Source organism: Ambystoma mexicanum, chromosome 8, assembly GCF_040938575.1.
Source record: "Ambystoma mexicanum isolate Mex_15411 chromosome 8, UKY_AmexF1_1, whole genome shotgun sequence".
In the NCBI taxonomy this organism is placed as follows: domain Eukaryota; kingdom Metazoa; phylum Chordata; class Amphibia; order Caudata; family Ambystomatidae; genus Ambystoma; species Ambystoma mexicanum.
The window spans coordinates 896,345,789-896,371,502 of record NC_090929.1 but is presented as its reverse complement, the minus strand read 5'-3'; the positions used below and the strand labels follow the sequence as shown (position 1 = coordinate 896,371,502).

The 25,714-nt window shown below is 46.0% G+C and overlaps 1 long non-coding RNA gene across 1 annotated transcript; it reads right to left on the bottom strand.

Moving 5' to 3' along the window:
* Positions 1-388: 388 nt before the first annotated feature.
* LOC138472543 (uncharacterized) lies at positions 389-17,147 on the bottom strand. The gene is made up of 3 exons (XR_011268632.1): positions 16,981-17,147; positions 10,055-10,105; positions 389-679 (listed from the first exon to the last, which is right to left on the bottom strand). It is a non-coding gene; the product is annotated as an uncharacterized lncRNA (long non-coding RNA).
* Positions 17,148-25,714: the final 8,567 nt, after the last annotated feature.

Below are 25,714 nucleotides of genomic sequence, written 5' to 3'. Positions count from 1 at the left end.
CCTTGCAAACAATCCATCAAATACCTTTGCAACAGGAATAATGGTATTAATACTGATAAACCGAATCATATTCATCATTATTATTGATGTTAATAGTATAGTTTCTATCATTAAAATTGGTCCTATTATTAAATATTATAATTATTGCACATCTCAGGTTGTGTGTTCTACACTTGGCATGTGCATCTTTGCTACAGTACTCTCGCTGCGGGGGGAGAGTTTTTTATTTGTAGACATATTTCATTATATTTTTGATGATAGTCTTTTACCACATCTTGCTTATCTATAGAGATAAGGGGGGACCTCACAGGCCCCACTGAGTCTTTTCCAATCATTTCCTCAGTTTTGCAGCTATTGCTAGGAATGAAGCAGAGTGACAGACACCAGGTTCTTTAGATTTCAGGGTGCATTTATTATAGGTAAGACAACAGGTTCATATCTAATGCAGCAGTGCCCCTGTATTACAGGAGTGACCCCAGTCATCAGGTTGTATCTCTTCTGAAATAAGAAATGCAATATTTAATAATGAAGAACTTTTCTGGTTTTCATGACAACTTGTAGAATTGGGGATTCTTCTTCCTGAGGCAGAATGCAAGAGAACTGGTCCTTCCCAAGTGCAATTAACACTTCTTAACACCTTTTACCGACTGCTGGTCTTGACATGGAGGTGGGCATGGCTCTGTGTGGCAAGAATGAGAAAAATAGTGTTAGCAAAGAGTTGGTGGCAGTTGGGATATATAGATGTACCGAGGAAGCAAAGGTATGATCTTATGTCTTTGCAATTATAAATGCAGTTTCTTGATCCAGGCCCACTTCAACATTAATTCTATGTCAAGACCGGAGGCTCCCACTATGCTTCTCTTTCTTTTATTAATATATAAATAGAAAGCTCAGCAGCAAGTGTTAATGCACCTTATTGAAAGCGCAGGAGTGCGTGGCAGACAAAAGGTGCATGAAAAAACACAAAGAACTTAGTAAACCTTAACAAAACAGTGTAAGTCCAAGAAAAACTCCATTTCCCAAGATGCTTCAGGAAAGGTCCAGCAAAGGGTCACTAACATGTGACTTAGTCCACCAATGAATAACTGGCTGTCCATATAAACAGTCATACAAATTATGTCACTTCCTCTTTCTTGCTGCTCACAGCAAAGATAAGTACCCATTTGTTATCTCCTTGTTCATAAAAATAAAAAAAAAATTTTTTTAGAAATTTAAATTTAAATATATTTTAATAATGTGAATGATGTTTACATAATTTATTTAGCGTTCGTTGCTATAATTAGTATACGCGCGCGTAACGCGCTTCATCTTCTGTCAGTTTCACTCGATCCTCCGCGTTAGCAGCTTCGCTGCCGCGAGAGGATCTCTGCAACTGACAGGAGCCCTCGCGTTCGCGAGCGGCTCTGTTAATTTATTCACCCCTCCGTGCGCGGCCTTCGGCTCGCTCTTCACTGATACAGAGCCGGGAAGACCGCACACGGAGAGCATTTCGCTCGCAGTGGCCTTCCGTGGCCACTAGAGGGAGCCTCTGCTCCCTGAGTCCTTTCCTCAAGCAGCTGGCGCTCGCTTGTCATTTCCGTTGCCTTTACAACGGAGTTTGAAAGCGAGCGCCAGCTGCAATTACGAGCCCCTTTCCTTTCGTTTCAACGACAAAAAAAAAAAAAAAAAAGAAAAGAAAGAAAACGAGATCGAAGGAAGTCTCAGATAACTTCCACAGAACAGATTGTTTTTCCTCTGCAGCAAGGTATCGTGCTCCACACTTTCCTTGTCTGTAATTGAGTGGGCTGAGAGAAGGCTGTCTGTTGCCCACAAAGAGAGCATTTATATTTAAAAAAAAAAAAAAAAAAAAGAGGTGCATTTGAAATTATTATGGCAGCTCAGTACTTTCCCCAGGCAGATCAGGATTGGTCTGATCATGAGGAGGAAGAGTATCACATAGATGAGGTGGCAATGGCAGACAGCCTCAAAAAGGTGCTGGGATCCTCAGTGGAGACCACCATCAAGAAGGCAGTATCTGAGATGCTCCTACCTATCCAGCAGCGCCTAGACAGTATGGAGGAGCATCTTCAGGAGACCTCCCCAACTGGGAGAAAGAAAACCTGCAAAAGAAAGCACCTTATAGATGGGGGATGTACTCCGGCTCGTAGGAGCAAAGACTCCATGACCCCCCCGAGCCAGCCTACTCCTGCCACCACTGCCGTCTCAGACGCCTTCTCCAGGCTTAAAAAAGCCTTTATGGACAGGAAGGATACCCCTTCCCTCGAAAGACCCTCTTACCCCGAGGAAGACAACAGGGGTATTAGACCCTCAAGCCCGGAGGGAGAACAACAGGGCACTGATGACGAAGATAGAGGGGTCTACGATAACTACCATCCCCTTTCATCCTCTGATGAGGATTCTCAAACTATAGGGTCGCGACCCTCTACCTCTGGGATTGTGGCAGTCCCCATCCCCAAGAAGGTAACGGAGGAACCCCCCACTTCCAGCGGGATGTTTGCTCCAGAAGATCTTGTGCACCCCAGATCCTCTGACTGGGAACCTTCGTCCAGAACAACCAATTACATCATGAACAGACTGCGCAAGCCTCTAGATAAGGAAGTAAGGGCCAGATTAAAGGCAGAATGCCCCCGTCCCAATATTCCTGGAAAAATAGCCCTCACCCCGGAGCTAGACTCCAAGATGATCACATTTCTAGGAAAGAATGTGAAAGACCCGAGAAAGGGTATCGACCGCGCTTGGAGGTCCTGTCAGGACAGAGTCCTGGACATTACTGGTCCTCTAGCCAAGATTATGGACCTGGCCGAGGCGGCCTTTGATTCCAGCGATCCCATCGATCTAACAATCCTTTCAGGTTGGGCGCAAAGAGCCCTCTGTCTACTGGGTAATGCCAGTTGCGCCATCTCGGCTGAACGCCGTAAAGGTATTTTATACAAAATTGACGGCAAACTAACTGAGCTAGCTGATACAGAATCAGGAGCAGCAGCCCAAGGTCTGCTTTTCGGAGACCCATTCATGAAAGAAATGTCGAAATTCGTTGGCACCTTTACTGCCTTGGATAAGGCTCAAGCCTCCATCAGAAGGGTTTTTGCTACTAAGGTTTTCTCCAGGGCCGGACGAGGCAGAGGTCGCTCCTCCGGCCGCTTCGCCTTTGATCGAAGACCTCAGCAATCCCGGGACCAATACAATTCTTGGCAGGACCGCTCAGACACTTTCTTCCCCTCAAGAGGGCGGGGAAGAGGTCGTGGATGGAGAAGAAGTGCAAGATATCCAGCCCAACAGCAAACTACAGGTCAGTGTACCCATAACAGCGCCTGCGCCACAGACACCCATAGGGGGGAGGTTAGCTCTTTTTGCACAGGCATGGGACTCCTTATCAGGAGATGCATGGATCAGGGACGCAGCGCGCGGCCTGCGCTTAGAGTTTTTCACTCAACCTCACCAAACCACTCGTCCTGCACCATTAGTTATGTCCATAGCAGACGAGGAAGCATTAGATGGCGAAATACGCAGTCTACATCTAAAACAAGCGATTCGCCCCTGCTCAAGCCAAGGCGGGTTCTTCAGTCCCATATTCTTGGTTCGCAGGAAGCAAAAAGTACGCCCAGTTATAAATTTGAGAGCTCTCAACGACTTCATTGTCTACCATCACTTCAAGATGGAAGGGATACACATGCTCAGGGACATCCTGAGGCCAAACGATTGGCTTGTGCGCCTGGACTTGAAGGACGCTTACCTAGCAGTTCCTATTCACCAGGCCCACATAAGCTATCTCAGATTTTCCTGGAAAAACCAAGACTGGGAGTGCACGAGTTTACCCTTCGGGCTCTCCTCAGCGCCTTGGGCCTTTACCAAACTTCTGCGACCCGTAGTAGCTCGCTTGAGAGAACTGGGAGTAAGATTAATAGTCTATCTAGACGACATTATCTTCATGGCTCATTCTCAAGCCCTAGTAGTGCATCAGGCCAGAATAGCCATCGACCTACTGCACAGTCTTGGTTTCCTCATAAACTGGGAGAAATCTGTACTCCGTCCATCCCAGAATCTAGAATTTCTCGGATTCTTGGTGGACACCTTGAACTCGCAACTTCATCTTCCCGTTGCCAAGATACATGCGACACGGAGGGAGATCCGCAGACTTCTACAGAGAGACCTCATATCTCTTCGAGAGTTAGCAAGAGTAATCGGTCTCCTGTCGTCTTCCATTCAAGCGATTTTTCCCGGTCCTCTTCATTACAGAGAATTGCAAAGGCTCAAGGGTCAGCATCTGAGACGGAGCCTCTCCTACTCTCAACGTGTGACACTGTCGACCTCTGCGCGCACGGAGCTCAATTGGTGGCTCACTCATATGGAAGCTTGGAACTGCAGAGCCATTTTCGGATCCACCCCCGATATTATCATAGAATCAGACGCCAGTCGCTCCGGTTGGGGAGCGAGATGCGGCTCTGTAGCCACAGGAGGGTTCTGGTCACCTCAGGAGCTGAAAATGCATATAAACTGTCTGGAGCTTCTCGCCGGCTCTTTCGCTGTGCGCTCCGTTGCCAGAGGCAAAGCGAGTTGTTGTATCTTACTAAAGATGGACAACATCTCCGCAGTGCGGTACATCAATCATCTGGGAGGGACCAAGTCAAGACCTCTAGCGGAATTAGCCAAGGACTTTTGGCATTTCTGTCTGGAACATCAGATCTCGGTGACAGCGGAATATCTCCCAGGGCTCACAAACGTAGTGGCGGACTGGCACTCCCGTCACTCCACAGATTTCAGCGACTGGAGGCTCGACAGAGAAGTCTTTCTCCGCCTCCAGCGAACATGGGGCCCCATGTCTGTAGATCTCTTTGCATCCCGTCTCAACTCCCAGCTACCCATCTTTTACAGTTGGAGACCGGACCCAGCAGCAGCTGCGACCGATGCATTCCTACAGCAGTGGACCCAGGGGATTCACTATGCCTTTCCTCCATTTACAATGATAGCGAGGACCCTGGCGAAGGCCCGTCAGGAGCATACGGACCTGGTCCTCATAGCCCCGGTCTGGACCTCTCAGACCTGGTATCCAGTTCTTCTGGAACTTTCTTCGGATTTTCCAATCCTTCTACCCCAATTTCCGGATCTCCTTCTGGATCCGTCAGGACAGCGTCACCCCCTTCTCCTCAACGGTTCACTGAACATAGCAGCCTGGAGGATTTCAGGTCAAGGTGGAGGATTCCCGGCATTTCAGCCATGGCAATCAACCTCATTGAGGAAAGCTGGGCCCCTGCTACCCTCAAGAGATATTCTAACTCCTGGAACGCCTGGAGTAACTGGTGCCATAGGAACGGTTCACATCCAGTTTCAGCACCTATAGAGGAAATCCTAAATTTCCTGGCTTCATTAGTTGAAAGAGGCCTCGCCTATAGGACGGTTAACGCCTACCGCTCGGCTATTTCCGCCGGGCATGATCTCATTCAAGGGCTTCCAGCTGGAGAGCATCAGCTCGTCTGCAGACTCCTTAAAGGAATAAGACTTACAATTCCGCCCCCGTCTCGCTATGATAAGCTTTGGGACGTCAACAAGGTTCTGAATCTTTTTCTGTCATGGCCGCATAACAAGGACCTGTCTCGGACTGCCTTGTCAGGCAAACTTACTACACTGCTCTGCTTAGTCTCCTGCAGGAGGGTCTCTGACGTTAGAGCCCTCGATCTGGCGGGCAGGACCTTTTCTCCTGATGGGGTGGTATTCCATTTGCACAGGAGAACGAAATGTAACTCGAGGGTTATTTCGTACCCCGCTTTCAAAGATCAACCTAAGCTTTGCCTAGTTAAATGCTTAAAAGTTTACGAGGAGCAGACTGCCCCGCTTAGGACTTCCCCTAACGGGCAACTGCTAATAGCCCTGCGTAAACCGCACAAGGCAGTTTCGTCTCCAACCCTAGCACGCTGGGTGCGCTGGACTCTGACTCAAGCAGGAATAGATACCCTGCATTTCGGGGCCCACTCCGTTAGAGGAGCCATGGCTTCCAAAGCATTTCAGGTCGGAGTACGCCTAGAAGACATCATGAGAATGGCGGATTGGTCAGGTGAATCAATATTCAAGGAATTCTACCTGAAACCGCTAGAACAACCAGCATCTATTGTGGTAAGTAAGCTTTAAACAAGCATAATGGGAGCCTCCGGTCTTGACATAGAATAAAGATTTTCCATAATAACTTACTAGAAATTCTTGATTCTATTAAAGACACGGAGGCGAGCATTATCCCGCCCAGCAAGAGAAATAACAGCGCTACCACCTTTGGGTTATAATTGTGCGACTTGTTTGGGAATGTTACTGCTTATTGGACTGATTTATGTATGTCAAGTTAACACACTATTTCTCTCCCACCCCCGTAAGGGGAACTAGGGTTCTCTGATGCAGAAACTAATTCTAGTTACTTTCTTTTCTCTGACAGCGGCTCCAGACAAGCCCTCCTGATTGCCTAATCAGCTCTGCTTCGGCTTCAGTCTCGAGATGACCTCAGCTACAGCCCTTCTTTTCTCCGTTTTTCAAGTTCGCAGCTTTCGAAAGAGGAAGTGACATAATTTGTATGACTGTTTATATGGACAGCCAGTTATTCATTGGTGGACTAAGTCACATGTTAGTGACCCTTTGCTGGACCTTTCCTGAAGCATCTTGGGAAATGGAGTTTTTCTTGGACTTACACTGTTTTGTTAAGGTTTACTAAGTTCTTTGTGTTTTTTCATGCACCTTTTGTCTGCCACGCACTCCTGCGCTTTCAATAAGGTGCATTAACACTTGCTGCTGAGCTTTCTATTTATATATTAATAAAAGAAAGAGAAGCATAATGCTCGCCTCCGTGTCTTTAATAGAATCAAGAATTTCTAGTAAGTTATTATGGAAAATCTTTATTCTCATCACTGATTCATTTTACTAAATCTGATTTTGCTTTCTGCTTGAGCACATCTCAGTCCATCACTCAATCACAAACCAATCATATCTCGTGCCAAGCACTGTCTGGTCTAGATACTGCCATCACAGTTAAGCCTTGTTATTGAAGCGAGCTGCACTTGCCTGGCATTTTCTCTAAAGCCTAACAATAGCTAATCACAGTTCAGAAACACGCATCCCAGCTGCCACAAACATGATCTCTCCTCCTCATCTTGTGAATCATTTGCCCACTGGCTAATCCCCATGTCCTATCAGCTTCCCTTCCCCTCAACCCTCCTCATTTCATATTGAAGGACCATGGTCTGGTAACAAGCTGGGAGGGTCACAATACGCCTCCTCTAGAACAAGGTCAGGTGCCGTAAGATCACTATGGTGGTGATGGGCACAGTATAAATATCAAATAACATAACATTTCCGTGCACAGATCACAATAGAACACAATAGAACACACTTTGTTAGGGAAATCAAAATATTTCAATGCTCAAAATACATTTATAAAAATACTGTTTTCAGTGTTTAAGATGTCAGTATTTTGCGTGGGCACACAGACAATTCATCAATTATTTGATCCATTGCTGTAGTATGTGAGACCATGAAGGGTTTTGCTTTCCAAATTGGACAGCACACTGCACTGTCTTGTTAGGTATATGCACACACACTTCACTGATGTCAAAACCCACACACTCCTTCAGTCCATTGCCACACTCCCGAATGGTTGACTGTGTTGCAGCAAGTGGATACATGTATATAAATGGTGTTTTCAGTAGGAAATTACGTTTTCTGATTACAATTGTGTGAATGAAGAAAGGTTGGAACATTTGTGCATGAAGAAAGGTTGGAACATTTGTGCATGAAGAAAGATTGGAACATTTCTCAATTTAAAGAAGATATTGAAAAGTTCCACAGAGCAGTTACTAAAAACATGGGTTTCTGTGACTTTCGCCTCTTCTGTTCTAGTAAGAGATTTAGCGCCTTATATCTTATTTACCTCATTGGTATTTATTTATTTATGCACAGTACTTATAGAACACCTTTATCCAATGCGCTTTTCAAACATGAACAACAGTACAATATAAATGGAAGAGCAAATGAAGCTAACACCAATAAGTACAGCAATGCTTGAAAAAGAGAAAATCCAGCAGAGCATTCTTGGGTCAGAGAGACAAATACTGTTTTGGACGTGTTTTAAATAAATAAATAGTAGAAGAAGACTGCACATCAAAAGGTCTTGAATACCATAATTTAGGAGCCAGAAGTTGAGCCTATTTTCCTGATGCTGTGAACACAAAGAATGCCCTTTTTTAGGGTCATTTTCTGCCGGAGTGGACATTTCCCCCAAGCCTTTTAAGCACTGTTTTAACATCCATAGTTTCAGGTCTGTACTAGAGTGGAACACCTTAAAATGCTGTTCTAGATGTTTGGTGTTGTTTAGGTTTCACTGCTTCATAAGCTTTTTGAACTACAATCTCGTATTATTTGCGGTTTATTTTCACCTGTAAAATGAGACAGTTATAAAAATGCCCTTCCAAAGATATGCAGGTACTTGCATGCTGTGGAACAGATGGCCTCTTGACTCAATGCACTGATCATACATTGCAGTATGTTTCCAGGAGGAAGGCCAGTATAGTGTAATTGTGAAAACACTAAATCCTGAAATTCTGGGATTGAGACATTGGCTTCCCTACTACACGGCCCCCTTTTTGATCTTTGGCAGGGGATGCTATCTCCAGGTGCTTCCAGGGATGAGAGGGCTTGCTTAGAGCAAACTTAGTGTGAAATGAAAGAAAGGAAATTATATTAAATGTAAAGTTCAGCCTTTTGCTGGTTGAGTGAGTGCATGCCCGCTGAAGAGACTCGTGGGTAGCAGGCAAATACGCGAACATCAAGAAGTCCCTTTTCAAACAATAAACAGTTTCTATTCTCAACTATATTCCTTTTTTTATAAGATTATGAGATGTTGTATTTGCACTGGGTCACAGATGTTTTTTTTTGTGTGTATTTGTTTCTGCAGGTCACAGCGTGCTGTGATGTTGGTTAGATCCCTGCTCATGCATGAATATCACATCTTACAAAAGAAGAGATATCAACTAACATTTTCAAACAGGTGGACAGAATGGGGTAGCGGAGAGGAGCCGGCATAGCAGTCTGTTATTTCATAGTTAAGCAACACAATATGCATTTACATAATTTACATAGTAACAGTAATTTGTTGGAAGCTATGTTCCATTCATTTTTTCAAATATAATCTCAGTAAGTTATTGGCTAACTTGGGCTGGTAGCAGCATGCACAGAATATACATTATGCTGCATGAAGCCATATTATTGGACTCACAGGTTGCTAATAGTTTTCTATTGTAAAATAACACATCTCTCTTAAAGGGTGTGTTTGGTCAGCATAGAGCTACTGAACATGGTAAGCAGAAAGGACAAGTGAGAAGAGGTGGTGGTTGGGTTTTAAAGCATATATACACTTGTAGATGAGTAAATATCAACAATGTGGATATATTTCACCTAAGGGTCTGAGTGACTAATTCTGAGCCATTCGTGGAAATGGACCCGGCTGCTGATAGGGCCATGCAACAGTGTTATGTTGTGTGTGGCCACTCAGTCAGTGCCCATTTTCCATATGACTGTATTGACCAGCAATACATGTGGCGGATAAGACCAGTAAGTGGAATGCATAGACATCCTGGGACAAAAGAAAAATACCCAGGATCCTGGTCTCTTCCTTAGCCTCCCCCTTTAGTCAGCCTTCTTCCATTGCCACACCACCAGAGACCCAAAAGGCCGATGCAATGCTGCACTCCCCTGCAATGAAGTCACACTGTGTGTAGGAACATAACCTGCTCAAGAATTTCCTTTGAGTCGTTACCATAAGCTTGGTGGGTTCTCATTTGATGTGATGTTATGTTTAAGTGTGGAAGGATCTAGGATAAACACACGAGGGGCATTGTATTGCTTAAGTTCCAGCAAGGATGATTTACACAGCTTGTCTGCCGTTCTAGTTTTTATGGGTGGAGATGGGTCTGCGATTGGGGGTAGGATGGCAGGTGCCTTGGATATTCACCACAGTCCATTCCGTGATGAGAGGGCAGAGGGGGTGAGAACAGGAGATTGTTTTGCTGATTTAATCTCTCACCTGGGATACATTGAGGAGTCTGGTCCTGGCACTGCTGCACCGGTTTACAGGCTAAAAAAAAGCAGATTATTCAGGTTAAAATAATTTGCACCGACACATCTGCTTGGAAATCAAGGTGTTCCTAATACATCACATATACTGGAAACATTTTTAACAGCAATAGGCGGACAATAACAAAACAAGATGGACCATCAGTGGTGGCTGAATATTACTCTTAGTGCAGGTGGGCAGTCTGCTTTCACCCACGGGGCAAGGGCATCATGGTGTGAGGAAGGGTGCATGCAGCTGTGTAATCCAAGAAGTACAGAGAAGAATTCTGAAGTTCCCACCACAAGGCTCGTAGGTGGGCAAACAGAAGGCATCCTTTTGGATGGTCATGGCATTGGTCACAGCCCACAACTGAAATGAAGCTCAGATTAGATTCTATGGGTGGACAGCTCATGAGTAAAATGTTGATCTTTGACATGAGTGCGGCCTGCACTTTATGAGGCTGAAAATGCAAGCAAGACTTAGCCTTTCATCCTTCCAGGGTCAATTAACCAAGTACCATTAAAAATGGAGAAATGATATCACCTGTTATTACAGAGTGTAGAAGTTGGAGGGATCTGCAAGTAGTGCTATATTAGAAAACAATACTATTATTATTTAAGAAATAACTCCCTAGGTGGGGCGCATTAACACTTGGTGATTTACTCAAGCCAATCCAAATGCACTAACCTCCACTTCATTTGGGAGCCTGTGCATTGGTTGGCACTAATAAGCCCACAAAGTCAATGCAAATTTGATAGGGTTTTCACTTCTTGCACAGCCTTCTACACACAATTAATCCGTGGCTTTCCCTTATGACCAGGCCTTGAGTTATGGGACCTGATAGAGGGTCCTTAACAGCCTTGTGCACCCCTCTTTGGACCAAGGTCCTTGCACCCTAATACAATAAAGAAGCTGTGTTTCCCTTTTGCAGTCTCTAGAGCATGGGTCTGCGCTACTGGCGTAACAGGGGCCCCCGCAGCCCCCGCGGTGCAGGGGGGCCCGCTAGCACATATCCTGGGAGGGGGCCCCACTTGAAAAAAAATGAAAACAAATATTTTTTTTTAAATCTTTTTTGTTTTTGTTTCTTTTTTAAATCACTTTGCTTTCATGAAGAAATTATTTCTGTAACAGAAATAATGTCTTTATGAAGTCAGAGTGACTTCAAAAAGAAACAATCAGCCTCATTACAAGTTTGGCTATAGCCTTGCCGGTAAAACCGCCAGGCTGCCGCCAAACTTGCGCTTTTTTCCATCATCTGCAAATGGGCAGTTACCGGGTCATTACGGCCCCGCCGGACCTGGTAATTGCCCATTTGCGGCGGCGGAAAAAAATGCTCCCCATTCCCATTTGATCCCCATAGAGTTCAATGGGAATGAGGAGATCGGATGCACCGGCACCATTCATAATGGTGCCGGTGCACCCGACATGCTCTACTCACGGGTGCCAGTACGCCCGCCAGGTTAGACCTGGCGGGCGGGAAGGCACCCTCGAGCAGAACTCATAGTTTGCCGATCTGGTAACAACAGTACCGGCAAGCTTACCGGTACCGTTGTTACCGGACCGCCAAATTTATACTGAGGTCCAATTTCTTTTTGAAGTAATAGGGCTCCCCTCAACCCCATGACGTGTGTGTGTGAGTGTATGGTGAAAGGGTGCACACAAATGTATGGGTGACTGGGTGTGCGTGTGTGCGTGTACGGTGAAAGGGTGAACACTTAAATGTATGGGTGGCTGTCTGGGTGTGCCTGCATGGTGAAAGAGTGCACACTTAAATGTAAGGATGGCTGGTGTGCATGCGTGTGTATATGGTGAATGGTGTTTGTGCTTGTGCTCAGGGGCGCAACAAAACCTACATTTCAGGGGGCTGATGCTTCAAATGTTGGGAGAGGCGCTAACTTCACAGGTGGTGGGGAGGCAAACTTTTTTGTGTGGGGGCATTTAACTTCTTTACGCATTTTAATGACACTATTCTAGTGCAGCTTCAATGTTACAAGCAGTTAACTCTCTCCTTTAAGTGTGAAAGCACCCACTTATGAACTGTTGTGAGAATGAACGGTCTCCTGCTCCCTTTCTACACTTCCAATCACTTCCCTGCCATGAAAGTGCTAAAACACACATCACAATTTCAATTGCCTAAAAGATTTGGCATTTGAATGCAGGTACTAAGAGTGAAATGCTTTACGTTAGTAACTGCTTGGCCCTTGTTAACCCAGGTGCCATTTAACATCGGTGTCCTTTTCTGTCCGGCAACTGATCTGAAGGTCAGCCAGGTTGAGTCAAAATAGCCCAAAATTACTGGGGCGAGTGCTGCAGCCCAGTCAACTGAATATTGTTAAGACCCTACTTGTGTTTAATGCCTTAATTACTTATTGGTAATCGTCTTTACTCCTAGCCCTATTCTTTCTTGTCCCTGTAATTGTGTATGGGGCAGTGCTTGCCTCATACACAAGCACTGGGATGAGGTAGAGGTACATGGAGGTAATGCCTGACTTAGCTACCTGTATCTTCATTACTCCTAATCCCACTCTTTCTCATCCCAGTACTTAACTATGAGGCCATGAGCCTCAAACGTAAGCTCTAGGACAAGGAGGAGGGACGTGAAGGTAATTCTGGGCCAAGGAGCTGATTTTGGAGGTTGGGGTAGGGCATAGGAGGGAGAGGGCATGTGTGGGAGGTGGGATTGTGCGATAAATCATAATGGTTGTCCATGTCCAGGCTAAGCAGGCATGATATGTGGTATTAGTGGCTAGAGGGGCATTTTGGTGCAGCCAGTCTAGTTATTCTTCAATTTGCTATGACTTTTTTTTAACAGCGCATTTCTAATAAAGCAGTCCTGCTAAGTGTAATTACCTGGCTAGATTGGCATTAGGGTGCTGCCAGCCTAGCCAATTCTTACTGCAGCATTGTATATTTTTTGGAGCATCTGTGATCAAATGATGTGATAAAAGTCTATTATAAAACACCTGTACACAAGTGATTCTTGGCGCGACAAGCAATGGAGTGAAGATAGAGGGAGTGACAAGACAAATGATCTTACTAGGCCTTGTGTCATTCAAATCGGGCAAGTGCGAGAATGAGAAATGCAAGGGGAAAGGGAGGGGGGAGTGCAAGGAAGAAGGGCGGGGAAAACAGGGCTGTAATGCTCTCAGTAAGTGCAGCCAGGACAGTGCAGCTCTGGGTAGTGCAAGGAGAACAAAGGACTGTAGGGTTACAGTTACAGTCCCTAAGTGCGTGGTAGGCCATCGGCAGTGCAAGGGTGACTGATCAAGAAAGAGCCTGGACTCAGTGAGACTCTGAGGGTAGCCAAGCAACCAGTCGCTACAGCAGACAGGTAGGTCAGGTAGGGAGGGAGAGAGCAAAAGCAGAGGAGAAGAGGAAAGTGTTGAGCTGCTTCCGAACTTCAGGTGGTCCGCTAAAGTTTCAGAGGGGCAGGGAGGCCATTCCAGGGGGAGGCATCTGCAGAAGAGAGAGATCTACCACCCCCACTCTCTGCCTGAAGAAGCATCTAGCCCTTAGAGAGTGGGAAGTAGCCGGTGGAAGGGCTAGGAAAAAAAGGTATTTTGGAAGAGAGCGTTGGTTGTAGTGTGGGCCCGAACCCTGAAAGCCTTGTGGATAATGCAAAGGGCCTTGAACTTTATTCTTGCAACCACCGAAAGCCAGTGGAGAGATTTCAGGGCTGTAGAGATATGATCCCTGGGCATGTGGCCAAGGACAAGTCTTGCTGTCCTGTTCTGGATAAGTTGCAGAGGGCGGAGAGTAGAGGAAGGTAGCTTGAGAAAGAGGCTGTTGCAGTAGTCCAGCCTAGAGAGAAACAGGGCTCTGGAGACAGTGAGCTTCTGGGGGAAAGTGAGAAAGGGAAGAGTCCCTTTGAGGAGGAGCAGCTGGTAGGTAGTGGGACCTCTTGGCGACGTCCGAGATGCGAGGAGAGAAAGAGAGAGTAGAGTCGAAGATGACACAAAAGGTTTTTTGCCTCGCAGGAAGGCGAATAAAGAGGGCCCAAGGTGGATGGCCAGAGTGAGAGAGGGAAAGCAGGGGCAGGGGTCCCAATGAGAAGGATCTCCATCTTAATGGCACTAACTTGGATATCGTTGGAGGTCCACCAATCCTGAAACACGGATAGACAGTCAGGAATGAGCAAGAGATGAGAGGAGCCTGAAGGAAAGCTGAGTGCCATTCGCATAACACTGAAAGTTAGAGGAGAAGGTAGAGATCAGGTGGGCCAAAGGGGCCAAGTAGAGGTTGAAAAACCAGGGTGAGAGGATAGAGCCCTGGGGAATGCCACAGGAAGAGAGAGAGAGGTGATGGAAAAAAAAGGGACCAAGTTGGACCTGGCAGGGGCAGTCCAAGAGGAAAGAGGTCAGCCACTCCAGACCCTGATCCGTGATGCCCAGGTTCTAACGTAGTCGATTGATCAGGATGGCTTGGTTGACTGTGTCAAAAGTCAAGGAAAGATCACAGAGGATTAGGACAGAAGGAATGCTGGAATCAAGGTTAGAGAGCAGATCATCACAGGTATTCAGGAGAGATGTTTCCGTGCCTCTGGCAGCTCTGGAGCTAGACTTATGGTCATGGAGACAACCAACAGATTCAACGTGGAGAGTAAGCTGGGAGATAGCCAACTTTTTTCCAAGAGCTTTCCCAGGAAAGGTGTGATGGAGATTGGGCAATAGTTTGCCGGACAGGTAGGATCGGCAGACTACTTCTTGAGGAATGGGTGCTCAAGGGAGTGCTTAAGGGGAGAGGGGAACGTTACAGTGGTGAAAGAGTGATTACAGAAATTGGCCAAGGTGCAGCGAAGGTATCAATATGGCCCTTGATGGTTCTGGAGGAGCAGGGGAGCACCTGTTTGGACAACACTTTCATGGATCGGACTTGTCTTAGAAACCTTGTCAGGTGTTGTCAGAGAGAAAGAGGAGAAAGGAGGAGGAGAGGTAGAGATGGCCAAAGGGGGGCCGAGAGAGGAAGAGGGCGAGGAAGAGGAGATAGTGGACAGGATGTCCTGAGTTTTAGCTGAGAAGTGAGAGGCCAGAGCCATACAGTGGGCCTGGGAGAAAACCAGAGAGGTGGAGACCGCACCAGGATTGACCAGTTCCATGAAGATTTTAAAGAGTTTGGCCGTGTTGTTCGAGGCAGCAGAGACCCGGGCTTCAATGTGTGCTCTCTTCTTGATGAGTGTTATTGCTTCGACTGGCATTTTTGTGCATCCAGTCCAGGTCTGTATACATGTGGCCTGGCATGCTTTACTGTAATTTCATAATGCGTCTACACATGTCTACATTGTGAAGCCAGTGGGACATGTTTTAAATGTGGCATGGCTTTTTTAATAGCAAAGCATTAATGTTCCTGTGCACCGTTGGTGACTTGCATATATTGGATTGGTGTTACCCTACAAAATAATTGCAAACACTCTGGCTTTTTGGCCAATTATTCTCAAAGTGTGCTGTATATTGCATTAAAACACATATTTATATCTTTCTCCTAGTACAGTGTGCGACATACCCTTCAGCACGTTCATGCGTATTGTGCAAGCGTGATAATCTAGGCCGGCCCAGAGTGTGGCACGACTGTGATTTGTTGCCGAGATGGGGGAGGCCCCTCAGCATGGCTCGCAGGGGGGCCCCCACATTTTGTGTTACGCCACTGGTCTGCGCCCTTTGGCTCCCCAGATATGTTGGGCTATGACTCCCATGATCACTCACCATTGACTAATCTGGCTAGGGCTGAAGCTGGCGAGCTGGAGGTTGTAGACCATTGCTCTAGCACCAAGAAGCAAACATTGGGTTTGACATATACACGTTGACAGACATTTGGACATCGTTTTTTGCATACATCCCTTTACAGTTCGTTTGCACTCAAAAAATGTGTTGTCGAGTTCCTGCACGAGCACTCTTTGTAAAATTCTCCAACTATGCTGCAAAGTATGATGTGATATGATATGGCATTTATAACGCGCCTATACACTAGTGTTTCAAAGCGCAACGAGGCAAGGGAGGGTGAACAGAGGGAAGACAGATACAACAATCTTACTAGGCCAGGTGACATTAAGATCGCGCAAGTGCAGTGGAGGGGGGAAAGGGAAAGGACAGGGGGGCGGGGTAGGGGGTAGTGCAATACTAAGTAGTGGCTCATGTTAATTTTTACTGACTTGTATTTTAGATATATTTGTGTCAAAGCAACAACAATAAATAATTGCATAACTTTGCAAAAGAGTTGGGACCACTGCTGTTTTTAATCACAAATAATTGTCAGTTCCCCCTGATGGGCATTTGTCTCCATGTATTGTATTTCGCATGTGTGCAATTGTGCTGTGTTGGACTGAGGTAAATGAGCCATACTACCACAGAGGTAATCTACTCCCCTCTGACATACTAAAGTATTTTTTTGTGTTAAATTATTCTGGCCATCTGGGGTGTTGTGCCGATCTGCCAAGTCTAACAGTGTATTATGCTGTATAAGTAAGTATAGGTAATCAGGATTTAGACATTATTATCTATGGTGATACTGTTAAAGCTGTGTCAAATACTATGATAGGGGTTGCATTAGAAAAGCACTGTGAAGAGTTCATGTACACAAAAGATCAAAGTGAACATGGACTATTTTTCATTGAGGAAATATAATATGTTTACCCATCGGAACAAATCATATTGTTGGACCACATGAACAATAAGTCAATAAGTAAGACAATCAGTGAGATAGATCAGTGGGTTGAACACTCACTGCAAAGAGCTCTTTGTAACCTGTCTATCACACGTTTGAATACATGCAACACCCACTCAGTCCTTCATCCTTGAAAAGTCGATAAGGTGAGCACAGATGGGCTGGGTTGTAAACAGCAATCATTTAAGTGCAAAGAGCGATTTTACTCTGTCGACATTATTGATAATATTGTTACTTACGTTCTTGGCACTTGCCCTGGACCTGGGGCTCTTGGCAGTGGGGCTGCTGAGGTTCCTTGCATCCTCCCTTGGCTGACATGTCTGTCTCTAGAACTGGTTGCCTGAAAATGTAGAAGTGAAATAATGGAAGAGTCCCTCTGAGCTTTGCCTCCTTGTCTGAGCCTGGGACATATATACGTGCGATTACTACCACCCCCCGCCCCCGCAGCAAGTTGTTCAATATACTTTGAGTATGATCTCAACGAGCATTTCAAAATCCCAAAACATTAAGATATTTCAAGGAACAGCTCAGCCATAATTGCTTTCCTATCCTCTACCCCCAAGGCAGGGTGTTGAGTTTCTCATCTGATGCAACGTTCCTACCTCAGCAGCCACTTCCTGCATTGGGTAACAGGGTCACACCCTGTGGAACCTGTCAGGTGCAACCTTTGCCCACAGAGATGAGTGTACAGTTTCCAGGAACAACTCAAGCATCACCAAATACATCCCTTGAGGATTCTGGCAATCATGAAAAATATATATCCACCTTGTATATGGGGAATTACAAATGATTTTTAACTATTTTTAAGAGTTTACAATTTTGATGGGTTATGGGAAATGAGGCACATGCGATGAAGGTGTACCCCTGAGGTCACAAAAAACACATTTGTTTTGCTAGGTGATTTGTGCTCAGAACTCAAGTATCTGTGTTCCCACATTATGAAGTAACCAATAAACCAGATCTCCTCCTATGAGACAAATGGGTGTATGAGGAAATGTTAATGGTGAATACACTATTTATTTATTTTCAGGCTGCTTTATGGACTTATGCCGCCAAATGCCAAGTTTCTTTTGACACCCATTTTACATTGTGGGCGTTTCACAGATTCTAGGGCCAAAATTGAAACACCAGGTGCAACTCTGTTAGTCATTGCCAGAGAGCTGCTAGCTGCCATAAACTGCCTTTTGATAACACCAGGCCTGTTTTGTTTCTGTTCATATTTGCAGTCCATTCCAATGATGGAAAGTAAGTTTTACCTAAAAAATAACAGCACAACAAATGCTGTGAGTGACACACCTAGAGAAATGAAAACAGCGGCATGTTCAAAATACCAGCTTTCTTCAAGAGACTGTACCTGCACTGGAGGTTAAAGACCTACTATTTCCAAACTTACAGTTAAAGTCCATGTCATGTCAGTTGGCAGCCACTGGCCATGATGACCTGAGCTGCTGGCTATATTCTTGTTTTTGAGTCTGCAGAAATCCATATCACTAGCACGTGATAAGGGTTGACACCTTTTGGACATTCTAAACAAAGAGGCACATGAACATAATGTTTGAGCAACCACCCTCTTTCTGCACAGTAGAGCAATGAGTATTCACAAGAAAATGGACCGGAAGCAAGAGGATAGAAAGCAACTAATCGGCCAGTTTCACAACAATGTCAATTTCTTTTCATACATGGCAAATATTTAGTGGTACTGAACAAACAGAGGCATTAAAAACCAAATTGTACAAATGTCCTAATAACTCCTAATCCATTCAATCTACTCCTTCACACATTCTCATTCATACATATAAATATCATACTTCTCCGCTGTACGTTTCATGTATCGGCCTTGTAACATACAAAACATTTAAACAGTAATTCAAAAATGTCCCTACACACCATGTGTATACTAGTGTGTCTATCTATTCTGCAACAGATGTTGTCAAATGTTGTCGACACCAGATCACTTCTTGGCAGTGCCCGTCAAAGAAGATAGCAGGTTAAGCAAATAGGCGGTACAATTTGGTTTTTAATGCCTATGTTTGTTCAGTACCACTAAATATTTTCCTTGCATGAAAATAAATTGACATTGTTGTGAAATTGGCCGATTAGTTGCTTTCTATCCTCTTGCTCCCGGTCCATTTTCTTGTGTATACTCATTGCTTACCTGAGGGACCGAGAGCATACTAGGTACCCTTTATATTTTTTGATTGCACAGTAGAGCAGACGCCTAGTGTGGGCTGGTGTATTAGCACTGCATGGCCTCTACCACACTCGTGACCTAATAGAGAACTTTAAATTGGTCCTGTTCATCTCGGTTTCCAAAACAAACAACAGTGGACAACAATATTTAAAACATTTGATTGTAGACCAAAAGAGTGTGTCATTTGCTACATTTTCCTTTTTCTGTTCACTTAAAGGTTTTGCGTTCCCTCTATTCTAAATTAATAAGAAATATCATTTATTGAAGAAAATTGTCCACTAGTGTGGGATACATCAAACCTTCAGATGTGCCCTGAAATATTGTAATGATCATGAGGCCATGATAGACCTGTAGGAAAGGTTGAGAGCTAAAGAATGTGTGCAGCATATGCTGTGCGTATTGTTGCGTAGTACATGGATTACTAACATGGGTACTACATTTTAACATAAGGGACAACAAAGGTGGGTTTCTTTGGATACTAACATATAGTATTGGGGCAATCCAAGGGGGGTTGAGTTGTAGGCTGCAGGCCCTAATATTACTAACATTGCAGCAGGCCCATGAATACGCAGCATTGCTGGTGATTGCTAGATTCAGAAAATAAAGCAAACTTTGAAAACTGAACAGCAGCGGTTGCGAGGCGAGATTCAGAGTGCACAGTGATGGGCCTTGAAAAGGAACACATTCTTTGTTCATACACAGCAAGCAGCGAAAGGAAGAATGGGCAAATGTTTCATTTTCCTCTGGGCTGCAGGAAGAGACCATGAGCAGCAATGCAGCTTAAAGTTTGCCATGAACAAGGGGTCGCAAATTGGTATGTAATGAAGTTGGAAGTGACTTCATGAAAGGGGATGGAAAATATGGGGGTGGTGACAGGTGACATCAAAGAATAGGAGGGAAAAATATACAAATCCATAGGAGCCATATGGAAAAGGGCTGGATGTTGAGACAGGTTTATATGGTGTAGGGAAAAGCAAGGAGGGGCTTTTGCTCTTCTCATCCTACTCCTCTTACTCATGGGTGGTTGCATATTGGTGCGAAGCTCAGTTGGGTTTCGCCTCACTGAGGTGGTTAAAGATAGGGAGGGGTGAGTGGTGATGGTCCTGGGAACAGTGGATGGTCAAGCACTCACTTTGTTTAATTACGATGGTCCCAATCAGGACACGGTGGAGTCCCTGGAATGGATAGACCAACAGTTGGATAGGCATACGCCTTGGATGATTATGTGGGCAGGGGAATTCAATGCTGTAATGGAACCAGACCTTGACAGGACCGGGGGGGGGCGGACAACTTTTAAACTGCAGGATATGTGTTGCAATTAGGATCTTAACGACATATAGGGCAAACTTGGCATGAGGGAGAGGGGGGTTAAACATTTCAATCCATGGTGCACCAATCGGCATCACGACTCGACTATTTCTTGATTTCAGACACAATGACAGGATGGGTGACCGAGGCCACAATACTGGCATGCATGCTATCGGACCATGTGCCAGAGCTTCTGGCCTTGGGGATACCGGGGTGGAAGGGTAGGAGACCGCCATGGGTGTTTAAAAGTGAAGGGCTTCTGATGAGGTGTTTCGGACTGAGTTACTGTATGCTATTGAGAACATTTTTGAGGAGAATGTGGGCTTGATTGACTCAGACATGGTGCTCTGGGAAAGTTTTAAATGTGTGATGCCATTAGGGAGGAACTAGATAGAATTAATTAAATTGCTCAGACATGTGACGTTTCTGTTGGGAAAGGCAGCAGTTAGGCAAAATGGGGAAGGCCGACATCCAGGGCGATTACTTTCCAGAGCCGTGAGAACAGACGCACCTAAGACACATATCTACTCAGTTAAGAATGCGAGGAGGGAGGTGCAACATGCAGATGCTGATATTGCTCGGGAGTCTAGTGTGTTCTACACCCGCCTCTATTCCTCACAAACTCAGGTGTCACAACTTGAAATACACAGATACTTAGACCAGGTGGTGCTATACTGGTTTATGGATGAAGTGAGGGAGTGGTTGAACCATCACATAACAGTGCAGGAAACCCAACTGGCGATTATGCGGTTGACATCTGGGAAGGCCCCGGGGCCTGATGGCTTGACTGCTGACTTTTATCAGTATTTTGCGTGGACACTCACCCACATCTCCTGGAGGGATATCAGCAGGCTCTGAGAGATGGTAAATTACTGGAGCCTATGAGAGCGGCGCTGGTTGCTGGTTTGTGGAGGCCTTGGTAAGCGGCAGATGAGTGCTCATCCTACTGCCCTATCTCACTGATCAACCTTGATAAAAGAATCCTAGCTAAGGTATTGATGACACGACTGGCACCGTTGATGCATAAATGTTGTAGGGTTGGACAAGTCAGGTTTTATACCCGGGCACTCCACCTCGTATGGGTTCAGACAGATGTTTGGACTGATGTCAGTGGTTCAACAGGATGAATCAGTAGTGGCAGCACTACTGAATGCTGAAAAAGCATTTGAATCAGTTGAATGGCCCTTTCTCTTTATGGTACCTTGGAGGATGTGGGAGGAGTTTATTTCTATGATCTCCCTTCTATATATTTTACCTGTGGTGAGGGTCAGAATGAATGGCCAGTTCACCCTGAATATACTATTGGAGAGAGGCATGCGGCAGGGATGTCCCTGCTTGCCCCTATTATTTGCCTTGGCAATTGAACCCTTGGCGGAACGGCTCAGAGACAGACATGTCCACAGGGGAATTCAGGTATATGAACATAAGTAAGTGGTCTCTCTGTATGTGGACGACATGGTAATATATACAAAACTTGCACGATAACCTGGGACCGATTATGATAGATGTGCTACGATACAGGGGTTTCTCTGAGCTGAAGGTTAACATTACAAAATCAGTGCTCTTCCTGCTTACTGATTTAATTAGGCAGTTTATGGACAGCTATGGATTCCAGTGGCATATGGAGCTTACTAGGTACCTTGGTATAGACATCACAAGGTCCCCAGTCGAGCTATATAAGTGTAATTATGCAAAGGTGTTGGAACAGGTTTGGACTGAGGTGGACAGGTGGATGGGGCTGCCCCTCAACCCATAGGGTAGGATCTCTCTGGTTAAGATGGTTTTAATACAGAGGTTTCTCAATGTGTTCTTAGATGTGCCCCTGGTGGTACTGAGGGCGTACTTCCAAACAATACAGTCAGAGGTTTCCAGAGTTATTTGGGCGAGCAAGCATACGTGAGTGGTCTGGGAGCTGTTAACGCTGCCCTTGATCAGGGGGGGCTTGCACTACTGGACTTTGAGGCATATTAAGATGCGGGCCAGGCAGGGGTTCTAATCTACTGGTTTCGAAACAGTATAGGAGTCATGTAGATGTGGAAAGATCCCCCGGCACCACCACACCTAATGCGCACAGTTGTATTGACAGCACCCGGAAGATCAACCAGACCTGGTAATATGGTAGAATTGACATGTAAATCATGGGTTCAGATTGAGGGGAAAGCGAAAGGTGACGTTGTTCATTCTCCTCGGCTTCCGGTTATACATATTGCGAGCTTACCTTTGACCAGTGAACCAGGATTCACATGCTGCATGAAACACCTGGGAATATCATGCTTTTTGGGATCTCTTTCCAGAGGGACAGTTTATAATGACAGAGGTAATGCGTAGCAAAGGGGCACTCATGTCATTGGATCTCTTCTTGTGTTGTAGACTGTGACAAAGCCTGAGACTCGTTCCCGTCGTTCGCCAAGTAACCGGGGGGGGGCACCTATACTAGATGGGATGTTAGAGCGGGTAGACAGTAGTAGAATTGTGTCCACTATATATAATAAGAGGCAGAATATTCGGGCAGGTTGGGCGGAGCTTTACAGAAGGAAGTGTGAAGCCGCTTTAGGGGACAGTGTCCCGGAGAAAATGTGGAGATACTGCTGCGGGCAAACAAGGAAGATTGCACTCAACGGACGATTTAAGTTGATTCATTACAAGTACCAACACCAGTTTAATTACACACCTGCGATGCTACGTAGATTCCTTCCAGGTACTTCAAATAATTATGCCAAGTGCACCATTGCACATGCTGACTTTATGCATGTGGCTTGGAGCTGCCCCCCGGTTGTGGGGATTCTGGCCACCTACCTTCTCGGACATCCGGCCCATGAAACGTGTGTCAGTTGAGGCTTTCGCTGCCATCCCCCCTCCCCCCTCCACCTCTGGCTGTCTCACATCCTGACACAGCCCTGTCTCTGTTCTACTCTTCGATTTCTGATATTCTTGATGCTCTTGCCCCTGTCATGAGGATCTGTTTGAAGTACAAATCCAAGTGCAATTCCTGGTATGACTCCGACCTAGCTACACTTAAACGTAAGTGTAGGGAGGCTGAGAGGAAATGGAGTGCTTCTTGTTCATCCTCTGACAAACTGGCTAGTCGCCTGCTCCAAAGGCAATACCGACTCTCTGTCCTCACCAAAAAGAGAGTCCACATTCAAGTTTGTGTCTCTGCGGCATCTAACAACTCGGCCAAACTCTTTAAAATCTGCAAGGAGCTGGCCAGCCCTGCTGCCGTCCCTACCCCTCCTGTTGCCTCCCAGGCTCTTTGCAATGCCCTTGCCTCTCACTTTATCTCAAAAACCCAGGACATCCTGTCCACCCTCTCCACCTCTCACCCTCTCCCCCTCTCCCCTCTCTGTCTGTGCTTGCTCACCCTCCTTCAGCCACTGCCCACCCTCCTTCTGGTCCTTTCCTCTTTTCTCCCCTGATGAGGTCGCTAGACAAGTCCGATCTATGAAAGCCTCGTCAAAACAGGTTCATCCCTGTTTCTCTAAAACCATCAAGGACCACATTGACACCCTCGTTCCGGCCCTTGCTGATTTTTACAACCACTCCTTTGCCTCAGGATCCTTCCCCTCCCCTCTGAAGCACTCCCGCGTGCATCCTCTTCTCAAGAAACCCACAGCCGATCCTTCTTGTCCGGCTAACTATCGCCCACCTTCCATTACTCCCTTTCTCGGCAAACTCCTGGAAAAGTTGGCCATCTCTCAGCTTAACCTTCATTCCAATTCGGTTGGCTGTCTCCATGACCACCAGTCTGGCTTCAGAGCTGCCAGAAGCATGGAAACTGCTCTACTGAACATCCGTGAAGATCTGCTCTCCAACCTTGACTCTAACATTCCCTCTGTCCTCTTCCTCCTCGATCTCTGTTCTGCCTTCGACACTGTCAACCCTACCATCCTGCTCAACCGTCTCCATGATGACCTGGGTATCAGTGATCATGCTCTGGCCTGGCTGACCTCTTTCCTCTCTGAATGACCCTCCCAGGTCCAACTTGGGTCCTTCCTGTCATCTATCTTCCTCTCTACCTGTGGTGTTCCCCAGGGGTCTAACCTCTCGCACTGGCTTTTCAACCAATACCTGCCAACAATCGCCCACTGCATTGCCATTTTCTGCTCGCATTTACAGTGCTATGCTGACAACACTCAACTCATCTTCAGGCTGCCCTTGGCCACCTCCTCTCCCTCTCTCATCTCTGATTGCCTAACTGCCATTCAAGATTGGTGTGGCGCCAATGATCTTTGTCTGAATGCCAGCAAGATGGAGATCCTCCTCATCGGCACACCTACACCATCCTTTCCGATCATTCTCTGGCTGGCCTCCCTTGGCCTTCCTCCTACCCCCACCTGCGATGGTCTCCCAAGCTCTGATTCTCTCTAGGTTGGACTATTGTAACAGCCTCTTTCTAAATCTACCTGCCTCTACTCTCCACCCTCTGCAACTAATCCAGAACAGGACTGCAAGGCTTGTCCTTGGACTCAAGCCCTGGGATCGTATCTCTCCAGCTCTGAAATCTCTCCATTGGCTCCCAGTGGATGCAAGGATTAAATCCAAAACCCTCAGCATTGTCCACAATGCTTTGTGGGCCCTGGGCCCAAAATACCTTCAGCTGTCTGCAAATACCTCCCCTCTCGAGCTCTTCTCTCCTCTATCTCTAACTCCCTCAGGGTCAGTCTTTTTTCAAAGAAACGAGCTCGGGGTAGATCTCTGTCTTCGGCTGGGGCCTCCCTCTGGAACAGCCTCCCTGCCACTCTTAACTTGAGGAGAAAGATCTCCGGTTCCGGAAGAACCTCAAGACCTTCCTCTTTGCTTCTGCCTTCGCTCCCACTTCCCCCTGCTGATCTGTTCTCTCTTGGCACCGTGCACCTGGCCACCCTCTGTCCTTTGTGCCCAGGTACCTGCTCACCCTGCCAATCTCCTGCAGTGCCTCCGGGCCACCCCTTGCACTGGGGTCTGTATCTGTACCCATACAGTCCCCCCTCCTTTTTTTTCCTGCACTTATCAGACCTACTCTCTCTGCTGCCTTATGCCCAGCACTTTCCAGTTGCTGGCGGCACTACCACTTTTTGTTGCCTTTATTATTTATTTATTAATTATTATTTATCTGTGTCTCCTTTGCTCTGCACTCTCCACTTCTCCCCCTATCCCATGCACCTTTCCCCTCCCCATATCCCATGCACTGTTCCCCTCCCCCTATCCCATGCACTTGCGCGTTCTTAATGTCACTGGGGCTAGTAAGATTGTTGTTTTGTTCTCCCCTGTTCCACTCCCTCGCCTTGTTGTGCTCTGAAAACACTCGTGTACGAGCGCAATAGAAATAAAATATCAATATCAATAGTTATCATATGACGGGGATGGGAGGAGGGGCGATCTACTGATCGACTTTAATGTTGTGTCTTTTTGACGATGAAAACAATAAACAGAGTTTGTTTAAAAAGAATTAAAACAAGAAAAAATATGTGGTCCACTTTCATGGATCACAATTT